This window comes from Cynocephalus volans, chromosome 3 (assembly GCF_027409185.1).
Source record: "Cynocephalus volans isolate mCynVol1 chromosome 3, mCynVol1.pri, whole genome shotgun sequence".
Lineage (NCBI taxonomy): Eukaryota > Metazoa > Chordata > Mammalia > Dermoptera > Cynocephalidae > Cynocephalus > Cynocephalus volans.
This window is the reverse complement of record NC_084462.1, coordinates 52,482,096-52,500,249: the sequence shown is the minus strand read 5'-3', so window position 1 is coordinate 52,500,249 and position 18,154 is coordinate 52,482,096. Positions and strand designations below refer to the sequence as shown.

The following is an 18,154-nucleotide window of genomic DNA, read 5'->3' as shown; positions in this document are numbered from 1 at the left end:
AGCATCTCGAGATGTTGAGGGGTCTTGTGACCCAGCTTCTCACTTGTAAGGAGTTTGGAGGAATTTGGGGAGCCTTTGTCAGCCCAGCTGAGAAAAGAGTGGCCACCCTGCCCAGCCCACACATCTGGGAGCTCGTTGGCCACGTGGGGATGGCAGAATTCCTACAGAGCAGCACCAGTCAGCCTGCCAGGAGGTCTGGCAGGGTGAGCAAGGGGTGCACCCACTTAAAGGAAAAACATTCCACGGGTCACCAGTGCTGGTTCAAGTTTTTATTATAATATTACTTAAATATATACAAACACACAACTAAATAAAAGCTCCTTATGTTTGTAGTCTTACACAACTACCAAGCTAACACATATGTACAGGTTAAATACTACCAAGCCGTTAGCTCAGCTGGTTAGTGTGTGGTGCTGATTACACCAAGGTCAGGGGCTTGGATCCCCTTACTGGCCAGCTGCCAAGGAAAAAAAAGCCTCACAAAACCCAGGTCAGCATGTGGCATTCTGGGAATGTCACCGATGGTCGATGTCTTGCTGAGAACAGATTGCCTCTGCCCCATGGAATGAATGAATGAGCGAATGAATGAACATGCAGGGTCACAGTGGAGTACGGCCTGCCCGTGCCCATGCCCGTGCAAGAGGGCTCACTTTTCTTTTCCCTCTCGGACCCTCCATGAGCCCGTCCTCGGGCAGCTCATTGTGCAGGGACATCACATGGTCATCCCTCAGCACAAATGTGCCTCCTTGGTGTAAGGCTACCTCTGAGTCTGCGGCACTTACAGCACTGACCAGAGTGAGGGTGCTACAGGACTGACATTGTGCAGGGACGCAGGGAAACCCTGTGGCGAGCTCCCAGACCCCTCCCCTCAGCGCCTAGAGAACCGCTGTTGGGGACCCTGCCCCTCAGGATATGGCTGCTCCTCGCTGTCCCCAGAGGGTCGCCCACCTTGAGCTTCCTGTCTCCTGCAGGTGTGCCTGTCAATGTGGTCATCGCAGCAGTTGCTGCTCTGGCCAAAGGGTCACTTCTGGACTCCATCTCCTACAGCCACATTCCTCCTTGGAGCTGGGCCCAGGTTACAGGGAGCTGTCGCTGTGGGTCAGGCTTTAGAAGTCGTCACACCCACAAGTCGGCATTGGGGACTTTCTGCACAAAAGCTCTCATAGGCATTAGATTGCTCCGTCCTCCTCGTTTCCGGAAGCAACGTGACCTCAGAGCAGGCTTGCCACTGACTGAGAACACAGGGCTGGAGGGGGGCTGCTGACCCCAGGTAGTGTCTTCATTCCCCACTGTGTCCCCACGGCCTGCCACGGGGCCTGGTGCCCACAGGCTGTGTGGTAACCATTGGTCCAGCGGATGACCAAGTGTGCCCACTGCCGTCTGCAACCTGTCGCATGTTCTCCTAACAGCATAGCTGGCTGTGCCCCTTTCCCTGCTCACAGACTGTCTGCCCCTTGGTCACTAGGTCTCCAGCTCACTGCCTACTTTTACTTGATTTTCAAATGTGCCAAGTTCCTACCTCAGGGCCTTTGCACACGCCCTTCCTTCTGCCTGGACTGCTGTTCCCTCCAGCTACCCTTCCTGGCCTTCAGGTCTCAGTTAAACATTCTTCTTCCCACACCCTTGCCTGGTTCCAGCTCATCCCTTTTCAGCTTTTCATCTGTGGCTCTTCTCAGTGTGTAATCACTCAGTGTACACATTTGTACACATCTGCAGTTTCTCCCACTGGAGGGCCATCCGTGGGGACAGTAGCTGCCCTCCTGTTTCCCCAGGGCTCACCATGGTGCCTGCTGGGTTGAGGACATGCAGGGGGGGTGGTCTGAGTGAATGAACGGACAGATGAGTAATATTCCCATATTCTATGGGTTATAGCTAGGGTTCTCCAGAGAGCCAGAACCGAGAACATAGAGATACAGGAGAGGGCACTTATTAGGGTAATTGGCTCACATGATTACGGGGGTTGAGAAGTCCCACGACAGGCCATCTGCAAGCTGGAGAACTGGGAAAGCCACTGGTGTAACTCTCAGTCCGCAGCCAAAGGTCCAAGAGCCCAGGGGCTGTTGGTGCACATTCTGGAGTCCGAAGGCCAGAGAACCTGGAGTTCTGACGTCCACAGGCAGGAGAAGAAGGGCACTCCCGCTCCAGAGAGTGAAGCCCGGATTGGCCCTTTCTCCCACTCTGTCCCATCCAGCCCCCAGCCCATTGGATGGTACCACCCACATGGAGGGCAGGTCTTCACCACTCAGGCCACCAAGTCATTCGCCAGCCTGCTCTGGAAACACCCTCACAGGCACACCTGGGGCAGCCCAGTCCTTCCAGGCAAATGCCAAACCACCTGGGCTTCCCCTCCAGCAGAGAAGCAGGCTCAGTGCCTGCTGAAGCGTTGGGAATACCTGAGTGTCCCATAATCCAGTCAAGTTGTCACCCACAACCAGCTATCACACTGGGTGAGGGAGCTGGGGGTCAGGGGGTTGCTGAGCTGCTCCAGACTGCACCACTGAGGACAGAGCTGATCCCTACTCCCTGTCCTCCGATGTCAGGACCTGAGTTCCAGTCCTTATGTGCAGCCTCTCGATTATTTCATTCCAGGTTAGGATGCAACAGTGTGACCACTGGTTCATTTTCTCTCTCTCTCCCCTCTCCACAGACTCTGCGTGTTTCTCCCTTAGCCATGGCTGTGGCCCTCACTTTCACAGAGTGGCCTTGATCCTGTCTGCCACAGCCGGAAGCTCAACCGGTCCTGGGACAGCGTCTGAGTGGCCAGAAGCCCGGCTGCACCAGCTCCAGGGAGCAGCAGCCTTGGGGGCTGTTCTGAGCTTTAGATGAGAGAAAAGGGGCCGTCTCCAGTGTCCTGTGTGCTCCCCAAGTCCTCTTCAGTTTTGCAGTGGTTTGTGGGAAGAAGGACCTTCTAGAGGGCATGGACTGCCACCAGGACCGCCCCATGGGCCTCCAGGAGAAGGAAGCACTTGCAGAGCTGTGAGATCACCCGAGTCAGCAGGTCCCTGACTGGGGCTGGCAGGCAGCGCTGCGTGGGCTTCAGGTCCCGCAGCACTGTCAGCACAGCCTTCCCTTCCAGGGTTGCCCCGTCAGGTTGTGATGTCATCCAGATGGTGTCCCAGGCCTGGGGGAAACAGGATTCACCAGGGCTGAGAGCAGAATGTTGCCGAGAAGAAAACCCAAAACAGATTTCATAAGGGGCAGAAACCCCACAGGGTGACCTTGGTGACATCCACAAGGCTTCATTAGCAAATGACACCCAGACCCCCAAAGTTAAGAGGGAGATCTCTTGTGGGCCACTCTCCCAACCCCCAAGTCCCAACCCATCCACTGAAGTCCTTGTCCAGGATGCTGCGGCCAGGTGTGGACACAGGTGCTGGTGCCCACTTCCACAGGAGAGCGGGGGTCACATTTAGCAGACTCAGGCCCCAGGTTGCCCTTGGAGGCTGCCCTATCACCTCCCTTCTCAGAGCTTACCCTGAGAGGCAGTCATGACCCCAGGACCACCCCTGTCAACAGCACTGGGTGCTCCTTCCCAGGAAATTATGGTCCCATTCTCCCAGACTAGGAGCAGCTCTGAGCTGGGGACAGCAGAGGGACTCCAGGGCACCCACTGCAGAGCCCGCTGGGGCTGGATGGACAGTGACAGGGCCTCTCTGGCATCCTGGACTTCCAGCTGGGAAACCTGGATCTGGCCCATTTGCTCCCCGAGCTCAAAAGTAAGAGTGGAGACAAGAGGATTGCCAGATGCTGTTCATTGCCGTCACCTGCCAAGTCCCTGGGCCCCTCACCAGTGTGTCCCCAGCATCTGGGTAGTGGAGAGGTCAGCTTCTGCCAGGGCCGTCCTAACACCTGTGTTAGTTTCTAGGCTCAACCCTTGCTTACCCAACCTGCCATTTGAGGGGAGGGGGCTCTTGGTGCCATGACCAGGGGCTTCCCAGGCCACCTGGCATTTGCTTGGTGCTGCTTGGCTGGTTCAGGATGGGGGCTTATAGTGGGCTACACTGTTGATAAAGATTTGGGGCCATATTTCAAACCAGCTAATCAGCTGTGAGTGCCCCCACACCTTGGCACCGGTGCTGGTCCTATGGGCTTCTCTTGGGGAGTGGGACCTTTGGGCTGGCTTTGCCCACTGATATGTTCCATCCATAGGGCACCAGCTGCACATGCCTCTTGGGAAACAGCCAAAAGCAGGAGGTGCATCCGGGCTCCTGGGACCCCACACACCTCGCCCACATCGGAGGCTGGCCTCCTTCACTCTGAGATCCGTCTCAGCCTCTGGTCGTGGTTCTGCTGGAGAAGTCTGGAGGCCAGGCCGATGGGGGCTGGTGGCGGAAGCTGTGGGCCTGCGGTGAGGGCCCTGCAACCCTGTGGGGTTGCTTCATTGACATAAAGCACACTTGTAGCGCAAAGGACGTAGCCATGGTGCTTTCCCCAAAAGTTGTAACTTAATAAAGAGTTGAGAAAATTCTTCGCCTCTCTTCTGTGTTGGGACCAGTCTTGGGGACATAGGCGTGGGCAGACTTTGGTTTCTCCCCCACCAGCCAGGGTGCAAAGTCTGCTCGTTGGTATCTGTCCCTCTGGTGAGTTGGAGGAGGACCCACCCCGAGGAGAGGACCTCCCTTTCCTCCTCAAGGTGTTTTAGCAGCAGAAGACTTTACACTGATTTGCGGGAGGAATCCTGATCCTGACTCCTCACTGCTGAGAGCAGTCCTTTCCCAAAACCCCCTGTATGATGAACTCCAAATTGAAGACAATTCCATTCATTTCAGCAGGGAGGACATTTATACACTGTGGGCCCCCAGTGGAAACTCATTTGTGTGAAATAACACAAGTGCCGCGAAGATGGGTGTAATTCCTTCAGCAGGTGGCGTCAGTGGTCACAACACGTCGCAGAATGGCTTGCCCTCGTTAGTGCGCGGCGACGCTCTGGTTAGCTGCTCCGGCTCATGCTTTTTCATAACCATTATGAACTATAAACTCAGGAATATGCCCACAGGTAAAACATACAGCTGCTGGGCCAAGCCTGTGGCGCACTCGTGAGAGTGCGGCGCTGGGAGCGCAGCGACGCTCCCGCCGCGGGTTCGGATCCTATATAGGAATGGCCGGTGCGCTCACTGGCTGAGTGCCGGTCACAAAAAAAAACAAAAAAACATACAGCTGTTGAGTGTTTTTGGTCTCCCCTTAAAACACCCCTCGACAGAGCGGGCAGCCCAAGAGGTGATACAGGCAGTGCTGCAGGCCAGGGGCCTGGGTGGGAGACTGTCACACTACAACCCGGGCTCTAGACCCCACGGTGACTGCACGGTGGCTCATCTCCAGTGGTGCTCGGGGGTGTGCAGGACCAGAGACGCCAGGCAGGCTTGGGCGGAGTGAAGGAGCGCGGCACATGCGGAACGAGGGTGCTGCGTAACGCCTCCCCAGGATCGAATGAGCACCTCCTCCTACGAATGAATCAGTGCATCGCAAAAGTCTGATGCAGGTAGAACAGCCAGGAGCACAGCTGTCCTCTTGCCAGGAAGCACAGCCCTGGGAGGGACACGCCAACCCACCGCTAGCGCTGTCCACTCCCCCCCAGCGGGGACAACAATGGAGGGGGACACACAGCTCCCACGCAGGACTGTGCTCTGGACCCTGGGTGTCCAAAGCCAGGGGCTGGCTTCCAGTGACATGGCTGTGACTACAGCCTGAACAGCGGGGAGAGGGCTGTTTCTCTTGCATGCAGTCCCAGAGAGCGTAAGCAGGCCGGCCTCCTCTGTCTTTCTGCCGGGCCATCTTCTGCACCAGGCTTCCGTTTCCTGGTCCACCATGGCCACCCCAGCCCCTGCCATCCTGTCTGCATTCCAGCCAGTGGACAGGGGAGAAGAGGAAGTGACCAGCAAGCCCTTTACGGGATGACGCACACATACCTCTGCCCATCCCGTGGGCTAGATCTTTGTCCCATCCACACCTGGCTGCAAGGGAGGCTGGAAGTGCCTGGCTGAAGCTCCAGGACACGCTATACAGGTGCTTCCAAAACTTCATGGAAACTTTCACATTACCTTCTAATTCTGTTCTGAGTGTATGGCAGGATGCTGCTGTGACTGAATGAAGAAGGCAGGATGGATATTGACACGTAGCAGCCTCTTGACCTCCACGCCTGGTCTGGAGCTGAAAGCAGCTGCTCACACTGACCTTCACGTGTCACCTCCCTTAACACTCACAGGGGCCCCAGCATGTGAGCATTCTTGTCCTCTTCTTGCTGGGGAGGAAACAGGCTCAGAGGTCAAAGTAACTCACCCGAAGTTTCACACTAGTGGTAGGAGGCAACATGTTGCATCAACAGAATGTGGACTCTGGAGCCAGGCCCTCCTGGGTTTGGATCCGAGCTCTGTCATGTATGGGCAAGTTTGATAGGCTTAATGATGGCAGGATTAGCAGAAGGAACTGAGGTCAAGTTCTGTAAAGCACTAAACACCATGCCTGGCATCCGGGTAGCCCTTGATATGCTGGAAATGGCTGCCATTACTACGATGGTGGACCTGGAATTGGAAACCAATCCATGTACTGCATTGTGGGGGATCCAGGAAGGAGCAGGTGCACACAGCCAGGAAGGGAAGTCTGTCCATGTGAGGACTGGGACGGGCAGGACTGGGCAGGAATGGAGGTGGGGTCTCCCCAGGGAGGTTCCTGGCCCGGCCTCACTGGCAGTGGGCTTGCTCCCCTCCCCCAGGCCTGTGCTATGCATTCTAGAGGCACAAACCAGGCTTTATTCTTTGTGCCCAAGTGCCGGCTCACCGCTTCGGTCTATGCCTGGGAGAGCGGCATTCACACGCTCCTGAGCCTCCGCACGCCCATCAGAGCTCCTCAGGCAACCGGCAGGGCGTGTGGCCACCAGGAGGCGGGTGATGGCTGCAGAGAGCTGCTCCTGGCTTTCACTTCAGATGGGCCATGGGCCTGCAGAAGTGTTTGCTAAGCCTGTTAGGAGCCCTGAATATCCTGTTCACATTTGTGATGGGGGACCCACGGAGGCCAGGAATGCATTTCCCAAATCTTGGAAACTGAGGCCCAGTGGGGACAGTCAGGCCAGCCAGAGCCATGAGCTCCTCCCCCACACAGCCGGGGAGAGCAGCGGGTGGAATTGGTGCCACATCCTTCCTGTGGCTCATCGTCCTTCTTGATTCACTCGCACCTGGCTGCCAGGTTCTCGCCCGTGCCAGCACCTTCCTGGCCAGCTTTGTGAAAAAAGGATTATAAAAATGTTTACAGAAGTGGAGGACGGGTTCACACCACACTCTCTACCCTTTCCAGACACACGTCTGTCTGACGACAAAGCATGCTCACACTCTGGGTTAATCCTTGCCTATATAGCCATTACTGTTTGGCTTTTGTGTGTGTCTCCCCCTTCCTGCCTTTCCAGACAAACGTGACCACTCAGCAGTCACACACAGTGTGGCAGAGCCCCCTGGCTAGCCGCAAAGTTCCCAGGGCGTCAGCTGCCATGCCTTTGAGGGGTGGCCGTTCAGTGGTTCATATGAGAATTGAATGAGTTAGGGACACACGTGAGTCTCAGGACATGCAAAGTCCTGCTAACAGGGTCTGGCACTCAGGAAGCACTCAACAACCGCGAGCTGTTGCTGTTGTTACTGTGTGGGTAACTGGCCAAGCATGGTGACCTTTTGCTGTGCCATGGCCCGTGCCTGGCTCAGCCCCTCCCTGTATGTAGCCCTGGGGGCTGACTCCTGCTCTGTCAGTTTGTGCTTTGGTGACTACAAGTTGCATCACCCTGAATTTCTTTGTATAAGTCACTTTCCCTTCTTGTATCAATGCCTGGGGCTATGTTATACCCCAAAGTGGGTTTTGAGGTCAAAGTGCAATGTAGTTTAATAGAGAAGACACAGGCTTTGAGGTCAAAGGGAAGGGTCTTGACCAGATGAGACTGGCTTTGGAGCCAAGCAGATCTAGATGCAAATCTGCCATCACCTGTTTCTAGCTGCCTGGCCTTGGGCAAGATATTCTGAGACTCAGCTTCGTTGTCTGTGAAAAAAAAACACAAACCACATGCTTGGAAGGATTGCTGAGGTGCCTTATATTTTAAAAATGTGTTTTTCTTTCCTTCCTTAAAAAATGAATTGGTTTTGGGATAGATCTGGGAATAAGGAGGATGCTGGAGCTGGCGTCCCTCCATCCTGAATCATTCCAGCCTCCCTCAGGTTCGGGGACAGAAATCAGGATGTCCTCAGGGTGCAGACCTTGGGCCACCGAGCAGGCAGGAACCATTGCAGGTGCCTCTGCCCCTCTAGCTTAGGGCCTTTTTTTCCAGGGTGGGCCTGAAACTCTGATGTGCAGAGGCTAGAAGTTGCCTTCAGAAGAAAGCCGAGCAGAGCAGAACAAAGACGGCAGATCCCCTGGGCAGGAGGAGGAGGCCAGGCACCCAGGAAAGTGGGGCAGGATGGGGTTTTCCTCAGGGAGCACTTCGGATTTGGTTAGGAGAGCTTGGGGAGTTTGCACCCCACGTCCAGGATGATCAACCAACATGGTTTGCCTGGGACTGAGGGGTTCCCAGGATGTGGCAAAGTTCCATACAAACTGGGACAGTTGGTCCCCCTACCTACATCTCTTATGCTGGGTCACGTTCATGTTCATGTTCATCATGTTCACTATTCATGGTCATTAGTGCATGACTATGCATAACAGCATGTGACAGGTACCTTTTATTGCACACTGTCTCAGTCCATTCGGGCTGCTGTAACAGACAGAATACCATAAAGTGGGCGGCTTGTAAACAACAGAAATGTATTGCTCACAGACCTAGAGGCTAGGAAGTCCGTGATCAAGGCGCTGGCAGATGCGGTGTCTGGTGAGGGCCCTTTCCTCATGGACAATGTCTTCTCACTCTGTCCATGAGTGGAAGGGGCGAGGGAGCTCTCTGGGCCTCTTTTATAAGGGTGCTAATGCCATTGACGAGGGCTCCACCCTCACGACCTAATCACCTCCCAAAGGCCCCACCTCCTGACACCATCACCTTGGGGGTGAGGATTTCAACATATGAATTTGGGGGGTACATAAACCTTTGGACCAAAGCACATACCTATGATGTGCCAGATTCTATATTAGGAAATTATATATTTTCATTTAACTTTCACGATGATGCCTCAAGGTCAGTGCAGATGTCACCATCTTAAAGATGAGGGGACTTGGGCCGAGCCCGTGGCGCACTCGGGAGAGTGCAGCGCTGGGAGCGCGGCGATGCTCCCGCCGCGGGTTCGGATCCTATATAAGAATGGCCGGTGCACTCACTGGCTGAGTGCCGGTCACGAAAAAAGACAAAAAAAAAAAAAAAAAAAAAAAGATGAGGGAACTGGAGCTCAGAGTGGCAGCTGAAGCACCATCTGTTTGGGCATGTCTGGCCCCCACCGTCCAGGTCCCCTGAACTGGGGATTCTTGCTCTGGCCTGGGCTGGCCTGGGCTTGGCAGCTGGAGCTCTGGGCCCCACGGGGCTGCAGCAGCAGAGGGAGCAGTGGCTTTCTTACACATGCAACAGCTGGCTCATGGGGTTGGATTGGATAGGGCTGGGCCATTTTCTTGTCCTTTCTGCAGCCAAGGGAGAGGAGGAACGTTGCTCTGGGATCCCAGAAGAAGCTTTCAGATTCCCTGGGCTGCATGATCAATGAAGTAATCTGGCTTATGGGGCACCAACTCCATGCCAGGCCTTGGGCGCCATGCTCTTGGCTGCTCTCCCCCTTGGGGCCCAGTGGTCCAACTCCCTGTGAGTGACAGCACCCCACACACTCTCATAGCATCTCTGTTCCTCCAGCCAGCCCCCCAGGACTCCACAACAGTTTCCAGGTAGACTCATCACTGTGACACCTCTCAGCACCCAGGGCTGGAAGGGAACCAGGGGAGATGGGAGCATGAGAGACAGATTTCTGCCAAGGCCATCCCATGGGGGCTCTACCAGGTCTGGGACAGCAGAAGGGGCAGGACGGTGGAGTCCCATCCAGACACCAGTGTGGAGGACAAATGCGGCTCTGGAGCTAATGCCACGAATGGCTTCTCTGCGCCAGGTGCTTTCCACACAGCCGCTCATATAAGCTTCGCCATCACTCCAAGAGCCAAGCTCCACCTTCTATCCATTTTGTAGGACCCTGCCTAGGATCTCCTTGGGGACTAACAGGAAGGAGGTCCTGTCTCTTCCACTCTCCAGCTCCCACTTCTCAGGGGAAGTAGTGAGATTCTAAAACGAGAGTTGAAGAGACACCAGAAAGGGCTGCTGAGTGCAACTGTGACACAGTGTGTGACAGAGGTGGTCAGCTGGGGTCCCCACACCCACTCTGTGGCAGCAAGTGTAGCTGCCTTTTCTAATTCACACAGACTTCCCTGTAGACCCATTCCCTCCTCCCAGGGGTCTGAGCTGTGCTCTGGGGTCCAGGTTGGACCTCAGCAGACGTGTGTTGTCCCCACTAGCTGAGCCTCATGATGTAGATCCTCGCAGGTGCAGTGTGGAGGGCCACACTGGGAGCCAGGCCAGCTGGGTCCAAACACCAGCTCTCCTGGTACACAGGTGACCTTCCTTAGGCAGGTCCCTTTACTCCTCTAGCTTTAATTAATTTGTTTTTTTAAAAAAGGATCATATTGCCTGTTGCAAGGATTGAACTGAATTGGGTAAAGAGGCTACTGGATTTCTATCAACAATGTCTATTTCCTTTGCCCCATGTAAGGTTCCAACTGAGTAGAATGTGGCTGTGTGTTTAAAACAAAATTAACTGGAAAGGAGAAAGCAGTCTAGCTTCTCTAGGGAGTTAAAGGAAACTCCATTAAAAATACATGTTTCCCATTTAGCTCTGGCTGCCAGGAAGCCCAGAGCCAACCGTAAGGTTCCCACAGCAGCTGTCTTCCCTCCTGTTGACGCGGGGGCTTCCTTCTTCCATGGCCCAGATTTCCTCTTTTATGAGCCACTCTGTGGAAATGGTTACTGCAATTACAGGGTTCCAAGGACCTCAGCTCCTTCTTGGAAAGTGTGCAGTCTTAAGAATCTTGCTTTGACTTCCTAATTTTCAGACTTTTCTTTTTGGAAGGCTGACTGCATACAGGAAGAGTGAATTCCTGTGTTGTAGGTGGGAACGGTCCCTTCCAGGTCTACGCCTCAGTCTGGCAGCTGAAAGGAGAATGTTCTGGTCAGGTGCTTTGCACAGTGTATATGGAGTACACAGGGGCCAGGTTGTCACTTGGAAGATCTTCCCCAGGAGACCTAGAAGGTCACTGGGCATGAGCTGGCTTTGTCCAGGCTTGTCTGAGCAGCAGTCAGAGCTTGCGGAGAGGAGGCGTTTCTCTCTCCCCCCAGGTAAAAGTCAGGGCTCCAAATCCTTGTGGTGATGGAGAAAGAGCAGGAAGACTCCAGAGCCCACTTTCCCCAGGAGGAAGAGGCCTGGCGCACAGGGCTCCCAACCCAGAGAGGAGCTTGCAACAGGCCTCGTGCTGGGAGAGTCCTAAAGAACTCCTTTCTGGCTGCCTGTGACTGCTCCTTCTTTTCCACCTCCCTTCCTCAATTGTCCTTTCATTTCACGAGAGAAAGACATACCTCTCACCCCTCTTGAAACTCACTGCATTGCCCAGAGAATGAAAACTTCTGGGGCACTTAAGGGACACATTAAGAATGGGCAGCACCTGATGGAGAGGTGGAGAGCAAAGCATAAGGTTATTAAAGAGGGCGGTGCCTTTGGAATTCAATGACAAACACACGACAAGGTTCCACATCTTTGTGTGTCCATCTGTTCATCTGTCCATCCACCTACCTATCCATCCATCATTCATCCATCCATCCACCCATCCATCTATCCATCCATCCATCCATCCTACTTCCTTCCCTACTTCCTTCCCTATACAATTCTTAGCTTAAATCAGAATTCAGAAATGAGATAGTTATCAGTAGAACACAGAATTACATTTTTATTTAAGCTTTAAAAACAAAATCAAACTTTTTCTGATGGAAATTGAATTCTGAATCGGACAATCAGTTTGCCAGTAAGGCCTGGCTTTGCTAATTAGATTACATGGTGGGCATTTTCTATAAACTAAAAAACTTAAATCATCAACCCTAAATATTTTTGAGGCATAGAACTAGTATGTCCCAATTATATACTTTGTAGCTGTTATTGTTATGATACCATCTTAGAGATTAACTTAAAAATATGCAAGAGGTACATGGTTGTTCAAAAATTTTTTAGGGGGACACATGAACCAAAAATTTGCTGATCCTTGACTGGGCCTCCCCTTCAGAAACCAGCACAGAGCTGGGCTGTGACTTTGCTGAACTTCCTCTCTGCCTTTTGGGATGAATGTGGCTAATGCCTTGATGTGGAGGAAGAGGCAGTGGTATTGTTCTCATGCCCACGGCTGGCCCGAGGCCAGCTCCGCACCTGGTGTCAATCCAGGGCAGTGAAAGGAGGCAGGAATTCAAGAAATGAGAGGGCCAGTCCCAGGCTGGTTCCAACAGGCTCTCTTTCCTGGCAGAAGGCTCAAGTTCTGAGGTCCCTTCCAAAGGAGGCCAGACCAGGTGGAGAGATGGGGTCTGGGAGTCTGTCCCAGGCAGAGACACCAAGGGGGTGACACTGTAGCCTGAAAGGCTCAGTTGTCTTATTTAAAATATCCATATCCATGGAATATGTTAACTTCATACTGAACATTAAAATGCTATGTAGCTATTAAACATAGGTATTTGATGACTTGGAAAGATGCTCATGATTTATCAAGTGGAAAAAAGGTAAGATTATCCCATTTTGTAAAATAAACTGTGTGTTCATAGAAAAGAGACTGATTTTTTAGAAACAGCTTATTGAAGTATAATTGATATAGAAATAAACTACACATATTTAAATTGTACAATTTTATACATTTTGACATATACATATACCCATGAAATCATCATCACGATCACCATAGTGACATATCCAATCACCCATGAAAGTTTCTTCATGTCCCCTTGTTAAACATATAAGTTTTATGATAATCCACATACCATACAATTCATCCATTTAAAGGGTACAGTTCAATAGTATTTAATATATTCACAGAATTATGCAACCATCACCACAGTCAATTTTAGAACATTTTCAATCCCCCCAAAAGGAACCCCAGGCCCATTAGTAGTCATTCCCCCATGCCATTCCCCCAACCACCAATGGTACCAGTCCTGGGCAACCACTAATCTACTTTCTGTCTCCATGCATTTGCCTGTTTTGAACATTTTGCATAAATGGAATAAAATGATATGTAGTCCTTTGTGACTGACTTCTTTGACTTAACATAATGTTTTCAAGGCTCATCCCTGTAGTGGCATGAATCAGTACTGTATGTTTGACCATTTGAAGAAGTGCCAGAATGTTTTCCAAAGCATTTGCATCACCTAAATATATAAATAAAGAGATTTATTGTGAGGGATTGGCTCATGTGATTATGGAGACTGAGAAGTCCCACAATCTGTAATCAGCAAGCTGGAAGCCCAGTACAGTGGGTGGGTGGTGTAGTTCCAGTCCAACCAGAAGGCCTGAGAACCAGGGAGCCACTGAAGTAAGTCCTGGAGTCTGATGGCCTGAGGACCAAGAACTTCGGTGTCTGAGGGCAGGAGAAGATGGATGTCCCAGCTCAATAAGGCTCAATAAGAGAATTTGCTCTTTTTCCACCTTTTTGTTCTATTTGGGCCCTCAATGAATTGGATGGTGCCTGTCCACATTGGTAAGAATAGATCTTCTTTACTCGGTCTACTGATTCAAATGCTAATCTCTCCTGGAAACACCCTCACAGACACACCCAGAAATAATGGGCATTGCTTAGCCCCACCACATTGACACATGAAGTTAACCATCACAAGTCCACCCCTTGTCAACCTAGCACCCATATATATCTATAAATTCTATTTATCATTAGTTTCTATATTTTCTCTAATAAACATGTATTATTTTAAAATAGGAAATAAAAACAGTGTTATAAAAATAGCCCAGTATGTTATTTGTAAGAATGAAAATTTGGAAACACCTAAGCTCCCAACAATGATAATTTTACAAAGTGGAATATTAAACATCCAATATTAATAATAAAATGTGAAAAGAAGTAAATAGAATATAAATCTCTATATAGAACACAACTTAAACTTTGCTAAAAAAGAACATGTGCACACAGAAAAACACTGGGCATCTTAATTAAATGTTAATGGACAGTTTATTCTGGATGATGGAATTACAGGTGTTTAAAAATGTTTTAAAAATAAGTCCCAATATGAACTATCATATATTGTTTGGGGAACATGAATTACAATAATATTAAACACACATGCCCTAAATATTAAAACACTACCTTGCAGAGGAGTGGCTAACATTGTTTTGGGAGAGGACTGAGTGGGAGAGGATGTGGTGTGAAGAGGCTTGGGGAGGGGGGCTGGAACCCTTGGAGAAAGTCACCAGAACCTGAGACTTGTAGACAGAGCTTGGCTCCAGCCCAACCAGAGTAGGCTGGGGGCCCTGTCTTTTCTGCCCACTGCCCTTCATTGCTTCTGGAGGGCCCTGAATTTTTCCCTGAAGGCCAGACCCAGTCCCACTTGGGCTGTGCTCCTCCCATAGACACCTCCTCTGTCTCATTCCCCCTTGTGTTTACCCTCCTGTTTGGCAGCCTCCAGTGGGACTCAAGGCCCTGTGGAGAGAGATGTCATCTTTCATGCCTGGAGCCCTGCATACACAAAGCTCAGGCTTCCGCCAAAGCCAAGGCTGGCTCCACATCAGGGAAGGCTCTGGATCAAGGGCTGTTTGGAGACCCACAGGGAGGAAGCCTCACCTGCAGAACAGAAGCTGATCTCTGAAATCAAGCCAGGGCATCATCTAGTGATTCTCAACCTCAGCTGCACAACTGGAACCACCAGGAAGCATTATAAAGTCCTGCTGCCTGGGCCTCACCCCAAAGGTTCTGATGTGGCCTGCCACAGGCATGGCCTGGGTATCATGAGGCCTAAAGCTCCTCCAGCTGTTTCTTAAGTGCAGCTGAGGCTGAGAAGCACTCCATTTCGTAGATGTGACATGTTCAAGGCCACCCAGCCCTTCAGTGATAAGGTCTGTGCAACAATGGCAGGAAATATCTATGGAGCACATACTCTGTGCTCTGTCCTGTCATTTCATCATCACAACAGCCCTATGAGGTTGCGTCCTTTCTACCTTGCAGATGAAGATCAGTATGTTGTCCCAAGTCCTGCAGTTGTTCACTATTACTTGTGAACAGGCAGAATATTCATGGAGAAGTATCAGCAGAACAAGAGCAGGACTCCACTGAAGGAACCTCTTTTTGCAGAGTAGAAAGGAGCTCATGCAAACACTCTTTCTTCCTTTCCTTTCTCCTGCCCTCCCTGCCTCCCTTCTCCCTTGTGGGAGTAGTAAGCTCTCACACTTCAGTATGAATAAAACTCCCTGGGCTGCTAGTTAAAAATGCAAATTTCCTGGCTTTATCCCTGTACATTCTGACTCATAAAATCTGGGGTTAGGCCCGGAATATGCATTTGAACAAGAAGCCCAGAGAATTCTAAAGCAGGAGATCCAAGGGCAAAATCCCAGGTTTGTCTCAAAAGGTGTGGGTTCCTGGCTGGCTCCGGCTGCGCTGGTTGCTTAACTCCATGCGCCTTTGTGTGACCATCCACACATCAAACCTCCTTCGGGATGTTAAGGTCCATAAGATCATGGCTTGGAGGCTCATGTGGGTTTCCCAGCCAGTGAGTGCCCCTCAATCTGTTGAGTCCTTCATGGGGAACTCATTCCAAGAAGAAAAACATTGGCAAGCTTTCTTTGACCCAGATGAATCTGATATCATATGGGATCCCCACAATCACAGTAAGTGCTCACACCTCGCAGGTCCACCATTAATGGAAACATGTGCACATTTCTCAAGATCAGGCCTTCATGTTTTCAGTCCCTTCCAGCCAAGCAGGAAGAAAGGCAGTATAATTTTGTTCTTACAACTGTATGGGGTAGGTGCCATTATCCCCATTTTACTAGTAAAAGAAACTGTAGCTCAGAGAGGTTAAGCATATTGCCTCAGGACACACAATGTATGAACTTGGCTTTGGCTCTACCAGCTGGCCTTCCAGGGAACTGCTCTCATCCCTGTGGGAGAGGGTGAGAGAACCCCCTGGGGTCCCTGGTCCTAGGCAGGGTCCATGTCGCTGACCCACTTTTGGCTGCAAGACCTGGTCGGGGAGGGGCTGAGCTACCCTCCAGGCCCTGGCAATAGGACTCTGGGCATCTGACTGGAGGCCCCCAGGAGGAGTGAACCTTACCTGAGACAACTAGAACTGATGTCCACCCTCCAGACTTAGACTTGTTGGCAGAGAAGTGATGGGCCCCACCGATTCCAGGTTCCTGGGACAGTCCTGCCTGTCCTTTATTCCCAGCTGCTGCTTTGGAATGAAGGTGTGGGCAAGGGTGCCTTCAGCTCACTTCCAGGGGTGCAGGGGGAGTAGGGCTCAGGGTAGTGCTGGCCTGAAGCAAGCTGGGGAGAGGATCAGGCAGCAGCAGGGCTGGTGTGGGGTGGGTCAAGTTGTCATTTTGTTTGGGGTCAGCTGCAGACTAGCCCATGTGGTAAGGGGATGTCCCAGAGGGGCTAGGTTTGCCTTGGCTGTCAGGAATGGCTTCCTAGGGGACGTGACAATTCAGCTGAGCCAAGTGCGGGGAAGAGGGGATGGCTCATGCAAAGCCCAGAGACAAGAGGTGCTCTGAGCCCAGGCCCATGCTAGGTGCTGCCCAGGCAGATGGGGGAGACTGCATCTGTCCTCCAGGAGTTCTCCAGGCCCGGGAGCCACTAATCCAGGGGCTACAGCTGTGACAAGATGGCAGCTGCTGGGCTAACATGCCTCCAGATAGGTGCGCTGGCCCCGCACCGAGCATCTTGTCTAATCATCACAACTCATCTGTAAGCTGCCTACATCACTCCCTATTTAGAGAGGAAACAGGCAGAGAGGCTTCATAGCTTGTCCAAGGTCACGCAGCTATTAAATGGCAGGGCTGGAGTTTGAACCCAGACTCTTTGGTCCAAAGTCTGCACCATCCTGTCACTCACCCGGTGGCTTCTTCGGCCCATGTCCACAGCTCTCCTCGACAGACAGAAGGGGACTCACTTGGCCCTCTCCCCAACTTGTCAGGGCAGGGAGCATTGTTCAGATGACCAGTGTCCCTCTCTCTTGGATGGCAGGGACCGGGGCAATGCTTGGGAAGAACCGAGGTTGTCCAGGCAACTGCCCACCTCCAAGCTCCACAGCTGGGGGTGGGGTGGGGAGTTCAGGGACTGCTCAAAGGGAGGGGTAATGAGGGGGTAAGGGAGTGAAAAGCCAGCTAGCTCTCAGCTAGTCCGTTTCAAGGAGCCATTTTAAGATCCCTCTCCCTGCATCATCAGTTCTTTGAGGCCCCCTGATGGGTCCAGTCACTGTTTCCCAGGAAGAAGGAAAGTTTCTCAAAGGCTCCTGGGGGGAAGAGTAGCCCAAACTTCAGCAGACCGTGTGTAGCTGTGAGCAAGCAATTAGCATATGAAAGGAGGCGGCCCGAGTGTAGCCTGGCGGCCAGGCAGCCTGGGGCTGTCGCTTGGATACCAAGGTAGGGGCCGGACGCAGGGAGGGAGCTTGCAGGGGGCACCAAACTGGAAGGCCAGTGGGGCCTGTGAGCCACATTCCCGAAATCTGGGGCACACGCCGCTTCCTCTCAAGCCTCGGTCTCTTTTGCCATTTGTGACTCCTTTCAGGCTTCCGGGATGCCCATTGGGGTGGCAAGGCAGATCTAGACTGGGAGGTGGTGTCTGGGCTCCAAGGCCGCACCAGGGATGAAGTGACTGGTCACCCATGGGAAAGGAGTTCCCGATCATATCTCTGATGCTCTGCTGCTGCCTCCAAGGAGATCTGCAAGCTCTTCCTGGCCTTTTTGTCTCTTCAGCTTCCCAATTTCTTTATTTTTTAAATTTTCTTTTAATTTTTAATTTTTATTGAATCAAAATTGACTATACAAATTTTGGGGGTTCAACATTGAGCTATGTTGATCAAATCAATATTACTAGCATATATATTGTTACAAATCGTAATTATTATTTATGCCCCTTGTCCAATCCCTCCCCATCCCCCCTTCCTCTGCCCCTCCCCCCTCTAATTACCCTAGATTTC

General features: G+C 51.8%; 1 protein-coding gene across 1 annotated transcript in view; it reads left to right on the top strand.

The window, feature by feature from the left end:
• Positions 1–4,427, top strand: part of KLHL25 (kelch like family member 25) — a 39,945-nt gene extending 35,518 nt beyond the window's left edge. The window contains exon 3 of the mRNA XM_063090657.1: positions 2,648–4,427. The gene's annotated coding sequence lies outside the window, so the exon portion shown is untranslated. The remainder of the gene's footprint in view (positions 1–2,647) is intronic.
• Positions 4,428–18,154: the final 13,727 nt, after the last annotated feature.